Source organism: Erinaceus europaeus, chromosome 9, assembly GCF_950295315.1.
Source record: "Erinaceus europaeus chromosome 9, mEriEur2.1, whole genome shotgun sequence".
Lineage (NCBI taxonomy): Eukaryota > Metazoa > Chordata > Mammalia > Eulipotyphla > Erinaceidae > Erinaceus > Erinaceus europaeus.
In genome coordinates, this window is record NC_080170.1 from 103965125 (window position 1) to 103986797 (window position 21673).

Consider the following 21673-nt stretch of genomic DNA (forward strand, 5'->3'; position numbering starts at 1 on the left):
CTGAAATTGCACTTGCTTCAAATATCTCATAGCAGAGGCTTGAGAGTCTTTTGTGAGGAGTTTTGGTTCAAAGGCTCTGCACACTTGCAGATGGATGGACGTTAACCATATATATACTTTTCAGGAGTGGAGCAGAGCTGAATTAGCTGACACTTGGAGAGTGGCCCTAGATTGGAAACTCAGGAAGCATGCTGGGTGCACTTATGTAGGGTGGCTTCCTGAGGACAATACTGGGGTGGGTCTGGGGGTGGGGTGGAGAGAAGGGACCAAGAAGCAAAAATAATGCTCAGTACTTGAAACCAACTCCTTTGAGTTCTCCAAATGTACAACGTGCTCTCTGGCCCCCACGTTATGAGCAGCTGAATTGAATTAAGAAAACAGTCCCTCCTTTGCTGCGACCTGGCCTGTCCAATTCTCAGCTGGCCTGAATTTTTATAGCTCCGTTATAACCCCCCCAAAACGTGAGGCATAGAATGGAAACATTGACATAACTTGAACTCCTCAGAGCAGCTTGTGCCACTTTAATTATCCTTAGTTTCATTGGTCCCTTTCTCTTTCTCCCTGGCAGGACCTGCTGAACCAGCCAGGGGGCTGGAGGTTTGAAGCTGGGGTTTGCTGGGGAATAATGAGACAGTGTCTGCTGCTGGGAAACCCCTTGCTCCATACATACCAGGCCCCCCTTCCCCTGCCTTTCCTTGTCTTCCCCTGCATTGCCTCTCCCAACCACCCCCCCCCCCAAAAAAAAAAGGCAGAACAGTTCAGTTGGTTGTAAAAATTAATGAGTTCAGATACAGACTTGCCTTATTCCGGTCCAGCTGCGTAACCAGGGCGATTCCGACCAGCATTCTAGACGCTGACATCAGCTCCACACCCCGGTACAATGCTGCTCTGTTTGATCTCAGAAACAGATCAGGCTCCTGGGCTTTATACATCCTGCTTCCTCCCTGTGTAGACTCATTTTATGACCCACCAGGAGAGCTCCTCTCCCCTGGGCAGCCCCACCAGAGGGTTGGGCCCTTCAGCTGACTCTTTTGGACACTTTGATCCAGTGTCCCTGGTGCTCTTGGAGGATTCATCCTACCCCACCTCCAGATGTTGACAGCTGGTGGAGGATGAAGGTGATAACGATGTTGCCCTTTTTTCATGAGCAAAGTACATCAAGGTTTTGGAGGCTCCTCTGTATTCATGGAAACAGATGTGAAGGCCTTGGATGGTGGAGATGGTGGGGCCATTTTAGAGAAGGAGAAGGTAGGGGTGGGGTGGGAGCAGGAATGCATCCCAGGGTGCTTGGCTCCTGGTCCAGGGCTTGCTGCTCAACTCAGAGTTGTCACCCTTTGGTGCAGCATCAGGAAATGTGGGTTGAGTCTGTGTTGATGAACTGAGCTGGAAGAAAGCTCTATGGACACACTTCCTGTCTCCTGGAAGGAGAGGGGCAGACAGGTCCACTGTGAGCTTCACACAGCTGTCCAAGTGGTCTCATGTATCACAGATGCTTCTCTTTTTTTAAAGATTTTTAAGACCTCATACCTGAAGGCGCAACTCTTTATCCACTATGCCATCTCCCCGGTCCAGCACTCACTGTGGGACTCAAGGTGGTCATCTCTTGGTGCAGCATCAGGCAGGGTAGATTGAGCCTCTGTTGTTTTATTTACTTACAAAATAAGCATAAATAAGGCAGACAACACCCGTTTTATTTATTCATTTTTTAAAATTTACTTATGAAGTAGAAAAACACACACAGATAAAGAGAGCATTACTCCGGTAAATACAATGCTGGGTATCAGGCTCGGGATTTAATGCTTGCAAATCCATTTGTCTAGCCGTTAGGCCATCTCCTGGGCCGATTCTTACTGATTCTTTAGAAATAAAGCAGCTGGATAAGCCTTAGTACAAGTAAAGGTTAGTCCTGGAGATCCCACAGGGTGAAGCCGGGAGTAAGTATGAATGGAACAGAGTGGTCAGTATGTATTTCCTGTGGCTGCCTGATATAGTCTCCTCAGTTCTGGAGGCAAGATGTCTGAAGTCAAGGTGTTAGAAACAGAGCCAAGCTTTCTCTGAGCCTCTGTGTAAAAATTGTCCTGGCCTCCTTCTGGTGTCTCTTGGTAGCTGGCAATCCTTGACCTGCCACTACCTCACTCCTATCTCTGTCTGTCTTCACTTGGCATTTTCCTCTTATGAAGATGCCTGTCATGTTGGATTACGGTCCATTCTAAATTAAGATGGAGTCATACACTTGACTGACAACGGAGAACGGAGGCTCTGATCCAGTGGCTGGCATGTTTATAAGAGGAGATTCTCGACTACATTGGCAAAGATCCTATTTCCAGATATGGTCACACTTACATGTACTGGAGGTTAGGGCTTCAACTTACGTGTGTGTGTGTGTGTGTGTGTGTGTGTGTGTGTGTGTGTGTGTGTGTGTGTGACAATTCAGTCTATAATAGGATCTTCTATTTCTTCCATGGTTATCTGACTGCTTCACTCCATCAGAAACTAGGAAATTATATTGGTCTCCAAGTTCCCATGGACCAAGATGTAAAGATGCCATATACTTGTCTGGATTCTTCACATAAATATTTTCTTATATATTCTCATTCTACAAGGCAGTGCTACACATGACAATGGAATGGAACCCCCATTTCATAGGTGGCTTAATGGAAATGAGGAGTGCCATTTGCTCAGGGCTTTCAGCATGTGTGTGTGTGTGTGTGTGTGTGTGTGTGTGTGTGTGTGGTGTCTTCAGTAATACTTTTTAGAGCTCTGGACTCCTTGCTGTGGATCTTCTACCTGGGATACAAGAATGAGGTTCAGAGTGGGTGGGAGATAACACATGCCTTCCTTTGTTGAGGCCTTGGTTTTGAGCCTGAGCTCCACAGGATAAAGGACAAATGGGGGGGAGGGATCCATGATGGAGGAATATGACATTGTGTTGTTGTTCTGCTTACTCTCTAAGAGAGAGAGAGAGAGATGAGGAAATAAACTAAGAGAAAGAAAGAAATAGAGAAAGAAAGACAAAATTTGGGCTAAGAAGGCTGTTTAGTGGTATTGCACAATACTGCATTTAAAAAAAGAAAGAATGGCAGGTCAATCCATACCCCCAGCCTATTTCTCTCTTTTCATAGTGGGGCAGAGCTCTGGAGAGGTGGGGTTCCAGGACATGTTGGTGAGGTCATCTGCCCAGGGAAGTCAGGTTGACATCATGGTAGTATCTGCAACTTGGTGTCTGTAAAAGCATTAAGGCAAAAAGCCGAACAAATTCTTAAATAATCAGAAGCCTAAAAGTAAGAATAGAGCAGATGATATTTGGGGTCTACATTTTGGAAAAAGCTAGTAGGTCTATTTTAGGTATATTCCAAGGGGCTCATGACTTTACTATTTTTTGCCTGAGCCACACAGCTAACATGCAGGTGGGCTAAAGGTTTTGTCTGGGGAGATGGTGTCAGAGTTAGAAACTAGAAATTTGGATCAGGGAAGAGAATAGTTCCCAAATATGGGAAAAGTATATAAATATCTCTAGCTGATCTGGGACCGATATCCTGGTTCAAGCCCCTGGCTCTCCAACCTGCAGGGGAGTCACCTCACAAGCAGTGAAGCAGGTCTGCAGGTGTCTGTCTTTCTCTCCTCTCTCCATTTCTCTCTGTCCTATCTAACAACGATGACATCAATAACAACAACAATAAAAACAACAATAATACAACAACAAGGGCAGCAAAAAGGAATAAATAAAGAAATATTTTAAAAAAGAGAATAGGGAAGCTTTCAGTGGAGGGGATGGGATATGGAACTGTGGTGGTGGGAATTGTGTGGGATTGTACCCCTCTTATCCTATGGCCTTGTTGATCATTATTAAATAATAATAAAAGGAAGGAAGGAAGGAAGGAAGGAAGGAAGAAAGAAAGAAAGAAAGAAAGAAAGAAAGAAAGAAAGAAAGAAAGAAAGAATAAGACTCAGAGCTCAGAAAGGTCAGGCCCAGCTAGGACCCCAGCTAGGAAACTGAGCTGCTTTGCAGGTTTCAAAGCCTGAATCTGACTTGTCTTTGGTGAACTTAGAGCATGAACTGGCCCTCCCCTTGACCCTTGATACCGGTGCCAGAAAGTGCAGCCTGCAAAACCCATTCTCTGAAGCCAACCAATCCCCCACCGCTCCAGGCTGGCTTCCAGTGGGATGGAAGCATGTCCTTGACATCCTCAGCATCCTCCACTCCCACATCAGCATCACTGGTGGGCATAGGCCTCAGGGTGGGGCCTCAGGGTGGGCCTCTTAGACCTGCTTAGACTTGTATTTTGTGGCTTCTTCTATCATTTTTTTCTACGTTCCCCCCCCCCCCCCCGCTCACAAAATACATAATTGGACATATTTGGATTTCAGAATGAATTTACTGGGCAGTCTTATGTTTCTCTGGTGGCTTAAAATGAATTTTATTCTGGGGCCTGCAAGATAGTTTGCCTGGGTCATGTGCCTACTTCGTCATGTGTGCTACTCAGGTTCCAGTTTGGCCCCCGAAGCACTTGAGGAAGCTTCCTTCAGTGATATGGCATCTTTCCCCCATCTCTCGGTCTTATTTGTTATTGTTGTTCCTACTGTCACCGGGGTTGTCACTAGAGTTCAGTGTCTTTGCAATAATTCCACTGCTTCCAGTGGCCAGTTTTTTCTCTTTCTTCTTCTGATAAAGACAGAGAAAAGTCAAGAGGGAAAGAGAGAGAGAAAGAAAGAAACCTGCAGCCCTGCTCCACCACTCATGAAAGTGCCTCTGTCCAGGCAGCACCAGGCATTGGAACCCAGCCCCTTATGCGCTATGACATATGTACTTGTACTTGGGAGTCGGGTGGTAGCGCAGTGGGTTAAGTGCATGTGATGCAAAGCGCAAGGACTGGCATAAGGATCCTGGTTCAAGCCCCTGGTTCCCCACCTGCAGGGGAGTCACTTCACAAGTGGTGAAGCAGGTCTGCAGATGTCTCTCTCTCCCCCTCTCTGTCTTCTTCTCCTCTCTCTGTTTCTCTCTGTCTTATCTAACAAAGATGATATCAATAACAACAAAAATTACAACAACAATAAAAAAAACAAGGGCAACAAAAGGGAAAATAAATAAATATTAAAAAAAAAGACATATGTACTCTACTGGGTGTACTACTGTCAGGCAGGGACCCCTGTCTCTGTTTTGTTTTGTTTCATTTTATTTTATTTTAAAATTGCCACTAGGGTTACCTTTTGGTGTTTGGTGCCTGCACAACAAATCCACAACTCTTGCTGACCATTTAAGTTTTTTTTTCTTCCTTCCTTTCTTCCTTCCTTCCTTCCTTCCTTCCTTCCTTCCTTTTCTTCTTCTTCTTTTTTTTTTTTTTTTTGATAGAAACAGAGCGAAATTGAGGGGGTAGGGGGATATGGAGAGAGAGAAAGAGAGATATCTGCAGCGCTGCTTCACCATTTGTGAAGCTCTCCCCCCAAAGAGGGACTGGGGGCTTGGGCATGGCAATGTGTGCTCTACATGGCATGCCACCACCTCACTCCATCTCTCTTTCTATCTGAAAAAGTTGTCCTAGAGCAGTGAAGCCCCAGCAACCACAAAAAAGAAATGCATTGTTCTGAGTCTCTCTGTGCCAGTCATGGCGCTCACTCTGGGAAGCAGTAGGAAACCAGGGAAGCTGGTGTTTAATTTTCAGAGACTTTAAGGCATTCCTGGCACTAGACAGGTTATAAATATTCTGCTTCATTGTCCAAGAAGCTGCTAAAATCCTATAAAATGGAGTTTGTTTCAGCATCTAAACTGCATACTTCAAGTTGCCTCTTATCCCCAGAAGATTTTCATACAGATTTTTCCATAAGCCATGGATCTGTCATGAGGACAGCATGCTTGCTCAGTCACAAAAGCTTCTCCCACCTTAAAACTGGACACACACTACTGTTTTCTGCCAGGCCTCTGTTTTATGAGATGCGGTATGAGTTCTGTGTTTACTAAATGTGGCTGACTACCCTCACTGCACACACTCTGCTGGATTATTTTTCACATGGATAGATGGATTACATTTACATTCTATGCCAATTACTCAGGCAGTAGTCTGTCCTTTCTTCATATGATAACAGCTACAACATGTGTATGTTGGAACTGTCCTCACTTTATGTGACTCCATGGTAACAACACAGATCTGAGGTGTATGTGTTTTTTAGTGAATATGGTGTTGTGAAAAGGGAGTGCTACCCACAGCTGTTTTTCAATAAAATGTAGGTATAGAATGTGACTGCAACAAATCCTGCTTCTTCAATAGTGAAGATCCTGTGCCTGCCTCTGTATGGATATAAACAGCCTTAGACTTGAACAAAATGGCGGAAGAGGCCAGATGATATATGGGACTGACAGAATAAAAACAAAGGCAGCTAGCAGCTCTAAGAGGTGAAATACTACAAGAGTTCTGAGGTAGGCATGGCAGGTTTTTGACTCAGGAAAGCAGAATCAGGGAAGGCTTGTGGAGGAGCTCACTAACATTTGAATAAAACCTTAAGGGGGAGTGGATTTTGGAAATATAGAAAGAGCAAACAAGAAGTGGACATTGTAGTAAAGTCAACAATAGAACTAATGTATAGGGGTAAGAAATTCTGAACCCTCGAGCTGGGAAGTTGTCAGTGATGACTTGTGGGTAACACTGACCAAGGAGGGACTTCCTGTGTCTAATGGTCAAACATCAATGGTTGGTGGTGATGACCAGTCAGGTATTAGGAATCCCATAGTGCTGTCACCTTCAGGACCTTGTTTGATTTTCAGAACAAATTTGTAAAGAATGGAAACCAGATATCACCATTTTATAGATAAAACTGGGAGTTGGCAAGCAAAGACTTTCAGTCTGGAAAGACATTATAGTGGTTATGCAAAAGACTTTCACACCTGAGGCTCTGAGGTCTCAGGTTCACTCTGCAGCACCAATACAAACCAGTACTATACAGTGAGTGTACTATTCTCTTCTCTCTCTCTCTCTCTCTTTCTCCGTCTGTCTTTCTCTTTCATTGAAAAACAATAAAGAAACTACTATGGGGGCGGGGAGGAATACTTTTTTTGAGGCCAGAAGATACGAGTTTTATTGGGACTTGCTTATTTGGCTACAAATTAAGACTGACCTGGAAAAAAAAAAATCTAAGTCAGTGACTAAGCAAGAAGAACACAGGTTTCCTGAGGTCCAACTTGCCTTTTTTCCTGCTAGAACACAGTGAGAAGTTGGTACTCTTGATGACTGGATTTAGTCTGTGGTAAATTATTCAGTTTTACAAAGTTCCATTCAAAGAAATACCAATTACTATAGCTAGTGGCATAGCTAATGCTTCTGAGGCTTATTTTGTTGTTGACCCTTTATTTCTTTGATACTTAGTTTTGTTTTGAAAACTGACATTGGAGGGATTTCAGAAAACAGTTCTCCATGGGATGTTTTCAATTATGAAAAATGAGAAAATGAAAAGAACTATCACTAACAAGGGTTTTCACTATGGTGCCAAGTTGCCTTCCATTTTGGGTAGATTTTCCTTTCGTTTAGCTTGTACTTTCAGCAGAACTGCCATTCTTGGCTCCTCTGAGTGAGGGCTGAAGGGTGGCTTAGAGAATACACTTCCCATTTTGATGATGTTACTCATGGGCAGAACTTAAGAAACAAGAACAGAAAAGGGAAAGATAAAGAAGAGCTTGGATTGATTTGGTATATTGGCTCAAAGTAAAGGACTCCAGGGGAGGGGGGCAGGGAGAAGGGTGGATGGAGGGGAGGCATTCAGGTCCTGGTACATACACAATGATGGACCTAATTTGGAGGGTGGGGTGGATGAGAGTGTTTTGCAGACACCTGTCTTGGTGACCTGAAAAATTTTAACCATGTGCCAACAACTTTAATATAAACTAATAACCTCCCGCCTCCTAATAACACTACTACAAATACTACTGTTACGACTACTACTACTAGAATACACCTCCCTCCTGAACTCTACCATCCTCTCGTGTTTGCTCCTGGCATCTCAAAGAAGCCTTTCCGTCAATCACTGCTGACAGATGAGTGCTGGTTCCATCCTGACTGGAGTCACTCTGAGAACAGACAAGATGAGGCTGCTGGGAGGCCCAGCCTGAAGAGTCTGTAGGCTTCCATGGAGCCAACACAACCTGGAAAGGCTGGGGAACTTGAAAGTCAACTAGAAATGATCCCATCTGTGATTCTTGGCTGATTATTCCCTTGGGGCGGGCCAAAGGGTAGGCATCAGAAAAAAGAAGAAAAAAAGAAAAAGAAAAAGAAAAAAAAAAAGGGAGGGAGAAGTCTCCCTTTGCTTTAAATAAAATAGCATTACTTTTTGAGCATCTCCTTTGTTTGGGGGAGTTTTCCAAGTGAAAGTTGATTAGGGAGACAGGAAAGCATGGTTTGCTAATATCTGTCAAAGAGAAGGGCTCAGTTTCAAAGCTTGGAGGAAATACAATAGTGTTGAAGCAAACTACATGAAAACTATCCTGCGATGTGACACAGAAGATGGAACTAACTGGTGACTTCATTTTTTTTTCTTCCCCAAATTAGTCTTTATTTGTGGTCAGATAAGCAAGTCACACACACACACACACACACACACACACACACAAAACTACTATTTCCTGGTCTCTTACTTATTTACATGGGACAGCCTGAACTAAACATTCTGGAATGTTTGTAAATGTTTGGGTTTCCGTTTCCATATTTTCTCCTGTTGGCACCAAACTTGAAGGGCCCAGAATTCCTCAAACACAGTTCTTAGCTCAGTGATGACTATTATTAACATGTATTGATCTAGAGGATATACAGAAACAGGATTAAGTGCAGATCCGGAGCCCAGGGATTAAGGCTGGCTGGTGAGTAGAATGTAAACAGGGGATGTCTGAGCAGTGGGGAACAGGAGGAGCTCATTAGAGGGCCAGGCCAGGGAACAGGGGAGCTTTGTGTGTTTGTCCTCAACCCAGGGATTGGACCCAGACACTTCTGAGCCATTAGTCATCCTCCCTGGTCTGGTCATCTGGTCAGTGCTCTACCAGAATGCTCCATCCTGGCACTCACGAGATATTGAGTATGACCCATGTCCTCTGCATAGAGCATTCATCCCTACTAGTTAAAGGAATATTTCCTTTATGTCAAGCTGTTTTGCTAAGGAAAGCCCAGTGGGGCTCAGGAACGCTCCTGTGGCTACCATTTTTTATTGCAGAAGGTCCTCTCCTTTGAAGAGGAGTAGATACTGCCACATATGTATACAGCCCCTTCCCATATACACTCACACACTTCTTTCAAAATAAAGCCTTGGGATTGGGGAGATGGCATTATGGTTATGTATAAAAAAAGGTATTCATGCCTCAGGCACTCAGACCCCAGGTTCAATCCTCAGCACCACCATGAACCAAAGCTGAGTAGTATTCTGGTGGAGAAATACATAAATAAAATGGGGGGTAAATCAAAATAAAGCCTTTGGGAAGATAAATGAGGAACTCCTAACTCCTCAGATGAAGGTAAGGGAAATAGCTCAGCCTATTGGAGCACCAGCTTGCATGCCTGTTGCCTCAGAGGCCGCAAGTTCAACCCCTTCACCACCTCATGCTAGGGGCTGAGCAGTTCTCTGGCTGTTTCTCTCTCTCTCCTTCCACCCTTATAATAAATGAGTAAATCTTTTTTAAAAAGTGCATTTATGTATATACAAAAGAAATAACTTTTAAAAATGAAAACCACTTTAAGAACTCAGACTGATACCATTACAGCAACTGGACTTCCCTGGGCAGATGACCTCACCATGTGTCCTGGAGCCCCACTTCCCCAGGGCCCTGCCCCATTAAGGAAAGAGATACAGGCTGGGAGTATGGACTGACCTGTCAATGCCCATGTTCAGCAGGGAAGCAATTACAGAAGCCAGACCTTCCACCTTCTGCACTTCATAATGACCCTGGGTCCATACTCCCAGAGGGTTAAAGAATAGGAAAGCTATCAGGGGATGGGATGGGATATGGAGTTCTGGTGGTGGGAATTGTATGGAATTGTATCCCTCTTATCCTATGGCCTTGTCATTGTTCCCATTTTATAAATAAAAAATTAAAAAATAAATAAATAAAAGATTAAAAAAGCCAAAAGGAACTCAGGTTACATCGGATGCTATAGCATAATGGTTGTGCAAAAAGGCGGTTATGCCTGAGACTGACATTCCTCACATGGCCATAAAACAGAGCTGAGCAGTGCTCTGTTCAAAATGAAACAACACTCAAGCTGCATCCTTGGGCCTTGGGCATACTGCATGGGGCTCCAGCCATGAGACTGAAAGTATGGGAAAGGCCCTCACTATGGATCTGCTCACACCTGCTGTGAGGCCTGATTGGAAATGGGTCCATTCAACTAGAGCTACTAGTTCCTAATTCAAGACAGGGAGTCTCCTAAATCAAGGTTTCTTGACCTGGACACTGTTAGTCTCTTCAGTACCAGAGACTCGGGTAATCAGAACTAGTCTCCTAGGGCAGCATGGTGGTAATCATGGCAGGCTTTAGAATAAAACAATATGGATTCAAACACTAGTGTTGGTTGCTTGGTTTTCTCATCTGTATAGTGGGTGTGTTATGACCCACGTGAGAGTAACTAGGAAGAGTGAATATGGGGCCAGACAGTGGTACACCTGGCAGAGTGCACTAGTAATTCCATGCTCAAGCCCCTGGTCTCTACCTGCAGGGGGAAGCTTTATGAGAGGTGGAGCAGGGCTACAGGTGTCTCTCTTCCTTCCTCTTGATCTCTTCTTTGCCTTTCACTCTCCCTTTGTCTCTATCAAAAAAGAAAGGAGGAAGCAGAGAAATCGTCACTGGCGTGGTGGATTCGCCATGCAGGCACTTAGCTCTAGCAATAACCCTAGTAACAAAATAATAAGAAGAATAAATCAGTAATATCTCTAAGTGGGTACTTAGCACTGTATCTAGCACATAGTAAGTAGTAAGAAACTGAAAGATTATTAGGCTTACTATTTCCCATTGCGGTTTATAGAGAGAAGTGTGTGCATGGATGAGGTATTAATATTTACCAGCTATCTGATGTTGTGGGTGTTAGGAGAACATATTCTGACCTTCTCTTGGGTGGTGCCAGCGTGTGGCTTCAGGTGAGCTGAGGTGTAAGAGACTGAGGCTGGAGTGAAAGGAGGCCATTTGTTCTTTTACAGGCTAATGCCTGGAAGACGGATATGTGCTCTTCTCTAGTGATTTCTTTATTTGTTCCTGATTAATGTAAGTACCACAACTTGCCTCAACCACTGTGATTATAGCTTCATTTCTGTAAAGAGAGATGGTCTTCATTTTTCCCTGAAGTCCAGTCCTTGGAGCTGGCTGAGATGCATATTGGGGTCCAGGTCCTATCCTCTCCCACTACTCTCCACATCACTCACTCAGTGCAGCTCCTCAAAGATGGGGCTAGAAATCCTGAATTAATCACCAGGCAACTCAGGTCAAATGGGAACTTGTAGGAAAGGCAAGCAGATGAAACACAAAGGAAGAGACTTGGGAAATAAGCACTCATTGACTCATTCACATCACTATACATGTGGCCAGCCACTGTGGTTAGTGCTGAGGTTACAAAGGTGGAAACAAAAACAAACAAATGAACAAACAAAAAATGCAGTCTCTGACTTCAAAGATATACTGACTGCTTCTTATTCTGCGTGCTGGCTAAAATCTGTAAGCAGTAAACAGGCTTCATACAGAAGGTCTGAGTAGTGTCTGATTTATTGTATGCTTCAGTAGAAATGTTGTTAGTGGAGGCTGGGCAGTGGCACGCCTGGTTGAGGGCACATGTTACAGTGTGCAAAGACCCAGGTTCAAGTCTCTGATCCCCACCTGCAGGGGGGAAGTTTCAAGAGTGGTGAAGCAGTATTGTAGGTATCTCTTCCTTCCCTGTCAATTTATCTATCTAATAAATAACAAATAACTAATTACAAAATGAAATGTTGTTAGAAAAGATGATAATAATAAGGCTGACAAGAGAGCTCATCTACCTTGTCATGTGTGAGACCCAGGCTTGAGTCTGACCCTCAGGTCATTGGATGAAGCTTCTTTTCTCTCTATTCCTCTGTCTCTTTCCTCTTTATTGACAACTTTGGCTAAGAACAATGAAACCCCAGGCTGACTGACTAAATAAATAAATAAATAAATAGAAAAGAAAAGAAAAGAAAAGAAAAATAGACTTGCAGGTCTTTCTCAGCTGAACTGTAGCTCTGTGCGGGGCATGATGGGAGATTGAGAGGCAGGTAGTGCATGCTCTGTGTCAGGGGAAGCTTCCTGGGGAGGCAGGTTGGATTCCTGCAGTGTGAGCAGTAGTGCCAGTAGTGCCAGTGTGAGCAGTAGCAACAGAGCAGAGCAACCCCTTGGTTTGGACAGGAAACTACAAAGAGTTCTGTGCTACTTGAACACAAACTGCGAGAGAGGAAGAAAGATAGATGAGCCTTGAGGTTGGAGAGGGGGAAAGGATTTTTTTGCTACAGGAGGTTTGTTTTATCTGACTAGTGATGGGTAGCCTTGGGCAGGCTCCAGCTGGAGAGGGAATTGGTTAGGCCTGCAGTTTCGACAGCAGTGTGGAGGTTGGCTGAAGGCCAGGAAAAGAGAGATGGGGGTTGAAGATGGTATTTTCCAAGAAAGGAATAGGCGAGAGGCCAAATTAGGTTACATGTCTTTCTACATAGTATGGACATATGTGTTTGTCTATACAGACAGTTTTCTAATTTTAGATTGTCAAATACTGTTCTATAGAAAAGTGCTCTAGAGCCTGGTAGACACAAAGGTAAACTTGTTCACAGCGAAATGAACTCATCTCTCTTTAAAAATATTACTATCAGGAGATTTTTTTTTTTTTTCCTTCAGGGTTATTGCTGGGCTCGGTGTCTGCACGATGAATCCACCGCTCCTGGAGGCCGTTTTTCCTCCTTTTGCTGCCCTTGTTGTTGTAGCCTCTTTGTGGTTAGTATTATTGCCATTGTTGATGTTGTTCGTTGTTGGATAGGACAGAGAGAAATGGAGAGAGGAGGGGAAGACAGAGAGGGGGAGAGAAAGATAGACATCTGCAGACCTGCTTCACTGCCTGAAGCGACTCCCCTGCAGGTGGGGAGCCGGGGGCTTGAACCGGGATCCTTACGCCGTTCCTTGCGCATTGCGCCACATGCACTTAACCCACTGCGCCACCGCCCAACCCCCTATAGAAGATTTTTAAAGTGTGAGTTCAGATATAAATAGTGCACAGTTTGTATCTTTGGTGTTTTTATTTCTGGAGACATTGCTGAGGAAGTATTTCTCCCTTATCCCGCTGAAGTTTTCTTTGCTACTTGTCTCTTCTCTGAAATATTTTCCCTTATCCACTTTACTGGTGAGACTCTAGTCTGGGGAGGGCAAGCCTTGTCTTAGCTCATTTTTTCCACCTCTAGCTATTTGCTTCTCTCCTCATATGTTCCAGAGGAGACTCCTCAGCAGTAAAACTTGAAGAGATTTTATCTTCTTTCTATAACCTCAGGTGGACTGGTGTACTTGGTCACACACTGTTTCTTTCTTTCTTTAAAATATATATATTCCTCTCCTGATCAGAGCAGTGCTCAGTTCTGACTTATAGTGGTACCTGAAATTGAACCTGGGATCAATTAGAGTCTCAGGAATGAAAGTCTGTTTCATAAACCACTGTGCTCTCTCCTCAGCCTCTCATAGTGCTTCTTTAAATCAGAAGGCCTTAAGGTCCTTTCATTCATTCCAGAACAGTTGCTAGGTGGGATGCATTGGATCGACCTTTTCGTGGTGCATCCCGTGAGTACCCATTCACTGGGGAAACTGACGATCCTTCCTAGCCAACTGAATCCACATGGATCCCAGTCACTTTCAAAGCCAGCAACAAGCAGCTCCTGACAGCTTTCAACCTGACCTGTTGACTGGCTACGGAAGAAGGGCAAACGCTAGAAGAAGAAGTTGCTAGGTGTCTACTGTAGGTCAAACTATGAGAGGTACTTGGTATCTTGCACAGAGATGGACATGGGTGGTTTTGAGGATGTAAACCCAACGATGTCTCCAGCATTTGCATACCAAGTGGACGAGAGAAGGGTAGGCAGGACAAGTACATGGTGTCGTTAAAGTTTGGGGGCTCCAGCAGGCCGGGCTAGCATCGCGGTGGTAGACAGAGACACACGGCTGGGTTTAGAAGCTGCAGTTTAATCTTTATTCACGAAGGGGCAAATCACCACACCATGTGTTTCCCCATCATTCTCCTCTAGCGGGGTGCTGCTGGGACCCTGGACGTCCTTAGCGTAGGGGGCGGGGAGAAAGCGGGGGGGGGGGGGGGGGTGTCGAAACTAGCAAGGGCCAAACCAATTCTCTCCGAGGTTGGGGGGAAGGGGAGCAAACCAATATGAAACATACCAACAACATGGGTTGCCTCTCCAAATTCTTATGCTTCAGAGGAACATGACTTTGATTATTCCTCAAAGGGAAGGAGTAACTAGTTGTCCTCTAAGCCAGCTTATTTCCTGCTTGAGCTGCAATGCTGCAGACTGATAGAAGCTTTGGTTGAGCCCCTTGCCAAGAGGTGTGGATTTGGACTTCATCAAGAGATAATGCATTTCTTCTTTATAGAGTGAAGATAACAGAACTCATTTTCTTACCCTTACAGATGTGATATTAAGGGTAGAGATGTTTTGGGCACTGAAAAGTACGTGTGTGTGTGTGTGTGTGTATGTGTGTGTGTATACAAAACTAAGGCCTCATATATCTGAGGCCATATATCTCCAGTTCTTGCAAAGTACATTTTTATAAACAATGGTCTAGCATGAGAATCTTTTTTGAACATTAACCAAAGCACCACTGGAGCAGTTTTGAGTAATTTTTTTTTAAAAAGGGGTGCTAGAAAAATCACATAAAATACGTAAAATGTTCCTTCAATAAGCTAGAGCATAAACTAAGACTTTGACTCTCCATTCCAGGAAGATCCATGGCAAATGCCTACTGACTTCCTTTTGCTTCTCAGTATACTTCTCTCTCTCTTTTCTTTTGCAAGATTTTACAAGCTAATTCCCATGCCAGCCAAGGTGGTACCCCACTGGGATGTGGGAACCGAGACTCAGTATAATAAAAGAGAGGCCTTGGGTATCAACTCTGCCCTTTTCTTCCTACAGCTAGCTGCACAGCCTCTTCACTTCTGTGGCTCTGCATTTCTTGTGCTCATGTTCATGAGAAAATTGCTAAGGTTCTTTCTAGCACTTATAGTAGATTCTGTGTTCTCCCAAAGCATAAACCCATAATACCTCCTACCAACTGAAGAGCCTCTTAGTGCTGAATGCCTGAGTTCTGCCTCCACAGTAGCTGGGAGTTTGCAGTGCTAAGTCCTCCCTGCCTCTTTCTTGTCATAGTGACATGGGGGGGGGGGGTCTACCAAAGAGGCTGCTTGGTGGTCTACATTGCCCAGGCTATAGAAATGCACACAGTACATACATATGCCATCTTTTCTTTCACACCACAACCCCCCCCCCCAACCCCAGGCCCCAATTCTGAGGAGGCAGCAAGGGTAGCGGTTGGGGAGGGGAGTGGTTGCTCTATAAGGTATCCAGGGTGTTAGGGGTAGGAAGAGGAGGGTCACTTGGGAAGTAGAAGGCCACCAACTGTGGCCCCTGGAGGGACAAGTTGTACTCAGAAGGTCAGTCCAGTTCTCAATTTAGTCCTGAAGTAAACCCTTCAGGGCCTGTTATAGTTGGCTAATGGTAATCCCCAAACCACAGGCTCCAGAGATATGAGCCAGTGTTTCATGAGAAGCCACCCACAGGAGAGAGGAGGACAGTGAAAGGAAGCCTGGCTCAGGGAGCTGCATGTTTGGAGCTGATTTCCTCAAAGTGGAAGGTTACTGTACTCTCTGGTTCAGAGTTCACTGGGAAGACCCCAGCCCAAATCCTGGCCATGTTCACAGGTACTCACATGGCCAGGGGACTGAACTCGCTTTCCCAAAGTCAACAGTAAGACCTCCGGCAGGGTTGTGGGGACACTTGGAACTTGTTTGTTCTGTTTTATTTATTTATTTATTTATTGTTGTTCCCCCCCCCCACCTCAGAAAGACTGGCCCTCCACTCAGAGGACTTGGTTTGGCTGTCTCTCCAAACCTCTAGTGAGATTGCTATCTTTCAACTAAAATATAGGGTTCATGAAATTTTTTTTTCCAGACTTAATTTCAAACAATTATCTTGGCATGTTATCTGTAATGATTCCTTTGAAGGATTCGCCCATGTTTTTTAGATCATGTCCTGAATAGGACTGAACTAAGAATTAAAACCTCCAGTTAATCAGGATGTATAAAGAGGGCAGGGCAGTGGCTCACTTGGTTTAGTACACATGTTACGATGCACGGGGATCTGGGTTCGAATCCCCTCTCCCCAACTGCTGGGAGAGACTACATGAGCAGTGAAGCAGGTCTGCAGACCTTTCTCTCTCTCTCTCTCTCCTCCCTCTCTCCTCTCTTTCTCCCTCTTATCCCACACCCCTCCCCTCCAATTTCTCTCTGTCCAACTAATAGGAAAAGGAAGGAAGGGAGGGAGGAAGGAAGGAAGAAAGAAAGGAAAGGAGAAAGGGTGGGAAAAAAAGGTATGAAGGTTTGAATAATCCTGGGAAATAAACCACACTGACTGAGCTCTCCAGGAGATGCGACAGCAAAGGAAGACAACATCCTTGACCAACACAGGAAGTAAAGATATTTGTAATCTGCAAAATCTGGGAGGATATACCTTGAAAATGAAAAGTCACTTTCTCTACCCTCTTGGCCTGTGTTCAAGTTATACTTGAATCTTCAGCTTCAGAGCTTGAAAAAGACATAATATTGCACTCTGCCTTCACAACTCACGGTAACCAATAATTAAATTCTCCAGTATGAGGGGCTGGACTTGAGAGACCCAGTGCAGCGAACTAAAGGAATAGCACATTGGAGAGATGAGGGCTGCCAAGTCCTAAGGAGTAAGGTGTCTTTTACAGATCTGCTTGAGAAAGAGAAGGGCTCCCCCACTCTCAGAAGAGAGCTGGGGGGAGGGGAGGGAGGGGCTGCTTCCCAGGTCTGGAAGATTAGAGGAGTCTGTTCTGGGATCTCCTTAGAGCTGTGGCCAGAGGGAGCAAGCCGTTTCCCATCTGCTTCTTACTCCCACAGCCCAGGGCCCTGTAGCTATGCTATTCTCTCCTCATCTCTGAAAACCCTCTCTCGGATGCTACTTCAAAGCCCCCTGGGAAAGCCAAGTTGCCAATTAAGCCTCTTTGAGGCAGGTTCTCATTCCTTCCCCTCTAATTGAAATGTTACTCCTTTTACTAAACCCATAAACCACCCAAACACAACGGTCTTCCTCATTTGCATTGTAACAATGTCCCTAATGTGCTTCCAAGAGCTTTACGTAAAGGCGAACCTTTTCTCCTCTCTCTGGATGCTTGGTCAAAAGCAATTCTGAGGCAAAGGCCCTTCATTTCCATCCCTGATCCAGCTGCTCATTAGCTAAGGTGAAATAAATTCCTTTTCTTCTGGATCTATTTCCCAGGATGATAATGTCTTTTTTTGTGTGTGTGTGTCTCAGGCCACTGTTCCCAAACTAGGTCTTAATTGCTGATAGTAATTGAGTTAATACATATTTACAGCCCTAGTGGGGGGAAAAAAGAAGGTCTCCTGGAGTTTTATTTGAGACATTTTTTTTAAACCTGTAATAAAATCATTAACAAGTTGTTCAGAGTTGGTTTTCTCTTGAGCCTTTATCTTGTCCCTGTCCCTTGGGAAAGTTGGGTGAAGGCGGATGGCTTTGGCCTGCGGCTGGTTCGCAGGCTCCACAGGCAGCCCCCCACCTCACCTCAGGGCCCTGTTCAGAGAGGGGGGCTTCTCCTGGACAGCAGCTAGTCTGGGGCAAGCAGCACAGGCTCCCAGGCGCCCAGCCAGGGAGCCAGGCAGAAGATGAAACTCCATCAAAGCCACAGGCCCCTGCAGCTCCTGAAGTGACTTCCACCAATAACTCAAGCCCAAAGTGGCCCACAGACTGGGCACTGAGCTGAGGAGTCCAGCCCCATGACCGGCCACTGAAGTCCCCCACCCCCATAAAGACGGGTTGGATGCAAGGCAGGAGGGGCAAGCACAGGCAATGCCAGGGCAAGCCAGGGACGTCCAGATGTCACCATGGGAGACCTCTGGCATGCCCTTGGGAAGCCAGTCCTGCCACATTCCTTACCCACCTCCCTTCATGTTAAGGCCCAACTGTCCCACGGGGCTTCTGGACTCTTTATTCTCTCAGAGGGCACTGCCCCCAGAGTGTTGCTACCCATTGCCAGAAATGTCCTTCCTCTCTCTCTTGCCTTGTCTGGCCTCTTGCTGCTTGTCTTTGTGATCCATCCAGAAGGAGCAGGACCCATTGCAGTGGATGCGGGTAGGTGGGTGGAGGATGAGATGACAGGGGCTGTCCCATGCTCTGTGTCCCATCTGGCAGCCTGGATTGGAGACAACCCTCTGGGCAAGATCTGAAACCCAGTGTTAAAAACAGCAAAGCCTCACCCAATTAAAACAAACAAACAAACAAATGATATGCATTCCCCTCCTTCCTCAGCCCATGCTTCTGCGTCTGCGGCTGCGAAGTCAATGCCAGTGGGCAGCGTTTCAGCCACTGCAAGCTTTGGGGGCTGTTTGTCACCTCAGGAAGTTTGCTGCACACTCTGACCTCTGAGACAGAAGCCTAAGAGAGAGGCAGCTGAGTAAGACTGAGAAACTCTGCTTTAAGACCAAAGCCTCTGAAGCCTCAGGGGCTCTGATTTCAGAATCTGTTTCTTTCTGAAATCAGGCTCCAGAGTACAAGTGGAGGAGAACAAGTGCTATACTGATTTCTGGAGTGAGTCAGCAAGTTGGAGCTCAGTGGGCCATCAGAAAGCATCTGCTTTCACATCTTCCCCTTACAGGTGGGGAGAGACTCCCCAAGTGCTTACCCTCAGCCCGGGCTCCTGAATTGCTGTACTTGTTTGTTAGTTTATTAGTTAATTTTTTTTGCATTGTATTATATTTATTGGATAGAGACATCCGGAAATAGAATGGGAGGAGTATGATAGGGAGAGAGTCAGAGAAACACCAGCAGACCTGCTTCACTACCTACAAAGCTTTCCCCCTGCAGGTGAGAACAGGGGCTTGAACCCAGTTCCTTGTGCACCCAACCAGGTGTGTCCCAGAGCCCCAGGGCCCCAGTATACTACTTTTTTTTTTAAAACCAGAGTACTGTTCTCCCCTGGTTTATGGTAGGATAGGGGATTGAACCTAGGGCTTCAAAGCCTCAAGTGTAAGAGCCTTTTTGCATAACCATTATGCTACCTCCCCTGCCCTATTACTTTTTAATTAGAGCGCTTCTCAGCTTTGGCTTATGGTGGTGCCATGAAGTGAACCTGGGAACTGGAGCCTCTGGCCTGAAAGTCATTTAAAAAAATTAATTATTTATTTATTCCCTTTTGTTGCCCTTGTTGTTGTTTTTATTATAGTTATTATTGTTGTTGTTATTGATGTTGTTGGATAGGACAGAGAGAAATGGATAGAGGAAGGGAAGACAGAGAAGGGGAGAGAAAGATAGACACCTGTGGACCTGCTTCACCACCTGTGAAGCGACTCCCTGCAGGTGGGGAGCCTGGGGCTCGAACCCAGATCCTTACTTCAGTCCTTGCACTTTGTGCCACATGCGCTTAACCTGCCCAACTCCCCTGAAAGCCATTTTTAGCATAACTACTATGCTATCTTCTTGGCTCAAACTGCTGTATCTTGGTGATAAAAGTGAAGCAGACAGCATGGGCTGTTGTCCAGTTTCCCTCTTGCATCTTCTGGCTTAAGTGGAGAATAAGTCATTTCAATTTACTAAGATGTGCTTGGTTTTTGTCTCTGATACTGCAGCCTTCTCAAGTCTTGACTCTGCACTGTCTTCTCTGTGCATTTCATGCAAATAATTTCAGTGTTCCAGGGCCAACATTTACAATGTTAGCTGCCAAATAGCTATTTAGATGGATGTGGTTCATTGACGAATTATAGGCCTATTCCTTAACTTGACAGGGAGAGTTTGTGGGTGGGGGTTAGGGAATATAGCACAACCCAACCATTATCTGTTGCTTTGTGGTGTCCTGTTTTCTGGAAGAGATTCAGTCCCTCCTTGTACAAAGGCAAGAACTGAAGCCCAGAGAGCTTTAATGACTAGCCCAGGGATCCCCCGGATGTGATACATTTCTTTTGACACCCAACCCCTCACCCATGTTCTTCCCACAGCAGAGTGACCTCCAAAAGGGAGGAGTTTCTTTTTCTGGGGCTGGGCAATGGCATACCTAGTTGAGTGCCTACATTATAGTGCACAAGGACCTGGATTCAGTCCCTCAGATTGCACCTGGAGGAAGGAAGCTTCACAAGTAGTGAAGCGGTGCTACAAGTATCTCTTTTGCTGGTCCTTGCGCTTTGCACCACCTGCGCTTAACCCGCGCTGCACTACTGCCCGACTCCCAACTAGGTATCTCTTTTTCCTTCTGTATTTCCTCCTTCCCTCTCAACTTCTTTCTGTTGCTATCCAAAATAAATAAATAAAAATATATGAAAAATAGTTTTTTTTTTCACATCACAAAACAAAGTGACACTAATTTGGAGATACCACTAAGGATATAGCTTGGAATTTGGGTCACAGTCAATCACGTGTTCTTTCTTAAAACATAGACTTAGTTCCCAGTGTGACTTGAAGCCTCAAGGACACCCTGGTCAGAACTGGAACTCTGGCCTGGCCCAGAGTGAGGTCAGGCTTCCACAGTGCAGCTCAGGACTATCAGTACTTTTCCCAACTGTCTGAACTGGATCAAAAACCACATTCTCTGCCCTGACATCCTGTCTTACAGGAAGCTGCAGGCCCTTCACAGTCTTGGATGTTTGGTTCAGTCAGGACCCCTAAAGTCAGGCCAGTTCTCTTCTATGTGGGGAACCATTAGTCCACATGTGGGTAGCTGGTGGCAGGGCCAGTGGTTTCACTCATCAGCACTAAGTGTTTTATGGAAAGCATGCAACAGGGGAGCCTAATTGGTTAGTGTCTAAACAGAGCCAAAGAGAAAGAAACTGCTCTAAATCCCACAGCCTGATGCAGGGAGGAGGCAAGTGTATGGCTATACACCAGTAGTGAAATTGTCAACTTTGCTTTTTTTTTTTTTTTTCCTCCTCCAGTCTTTATTTATTGGATAGAGACAACCAGAAATTGAGAGGGTAGGGGGAGATAGAGAGGGAGAGGGCCACCTGCAGACCTGCTTCACCACTTTCAAAGTTTTCCTCCTGCAGGTGGGGGGGACATGGAACTTGAACCCGGATGCTTGTACACATGTGCACTCAACTGGACGCACCGCCACCGGCCCCCTCACTTTTGCTTTTAAAATGCTGCTTTGTTTTCTTCTGGGATGTTTCTCTGATTCTGTTTTTTTTTTTTTTTTTTTTTTTTTACCAGAGCACTGCTGAGCTCTGGCTTATGGTGGTGCTGAGAATTGACCCTGAGACCTGACAGAGCCTCAGGCATAAGAGTCTGTTTGCATAACCATTGTGCTATCTAGCCACACCCTTCTGCTTTTTTATTTTGCCTGGAGTTCTGTCTCTCAATTCACTGAGTGTGTGTGTGTGGGGGGTGGGGGGGATGTGGGTATGATGTGTAGAAATGGGGTTACTGGCAG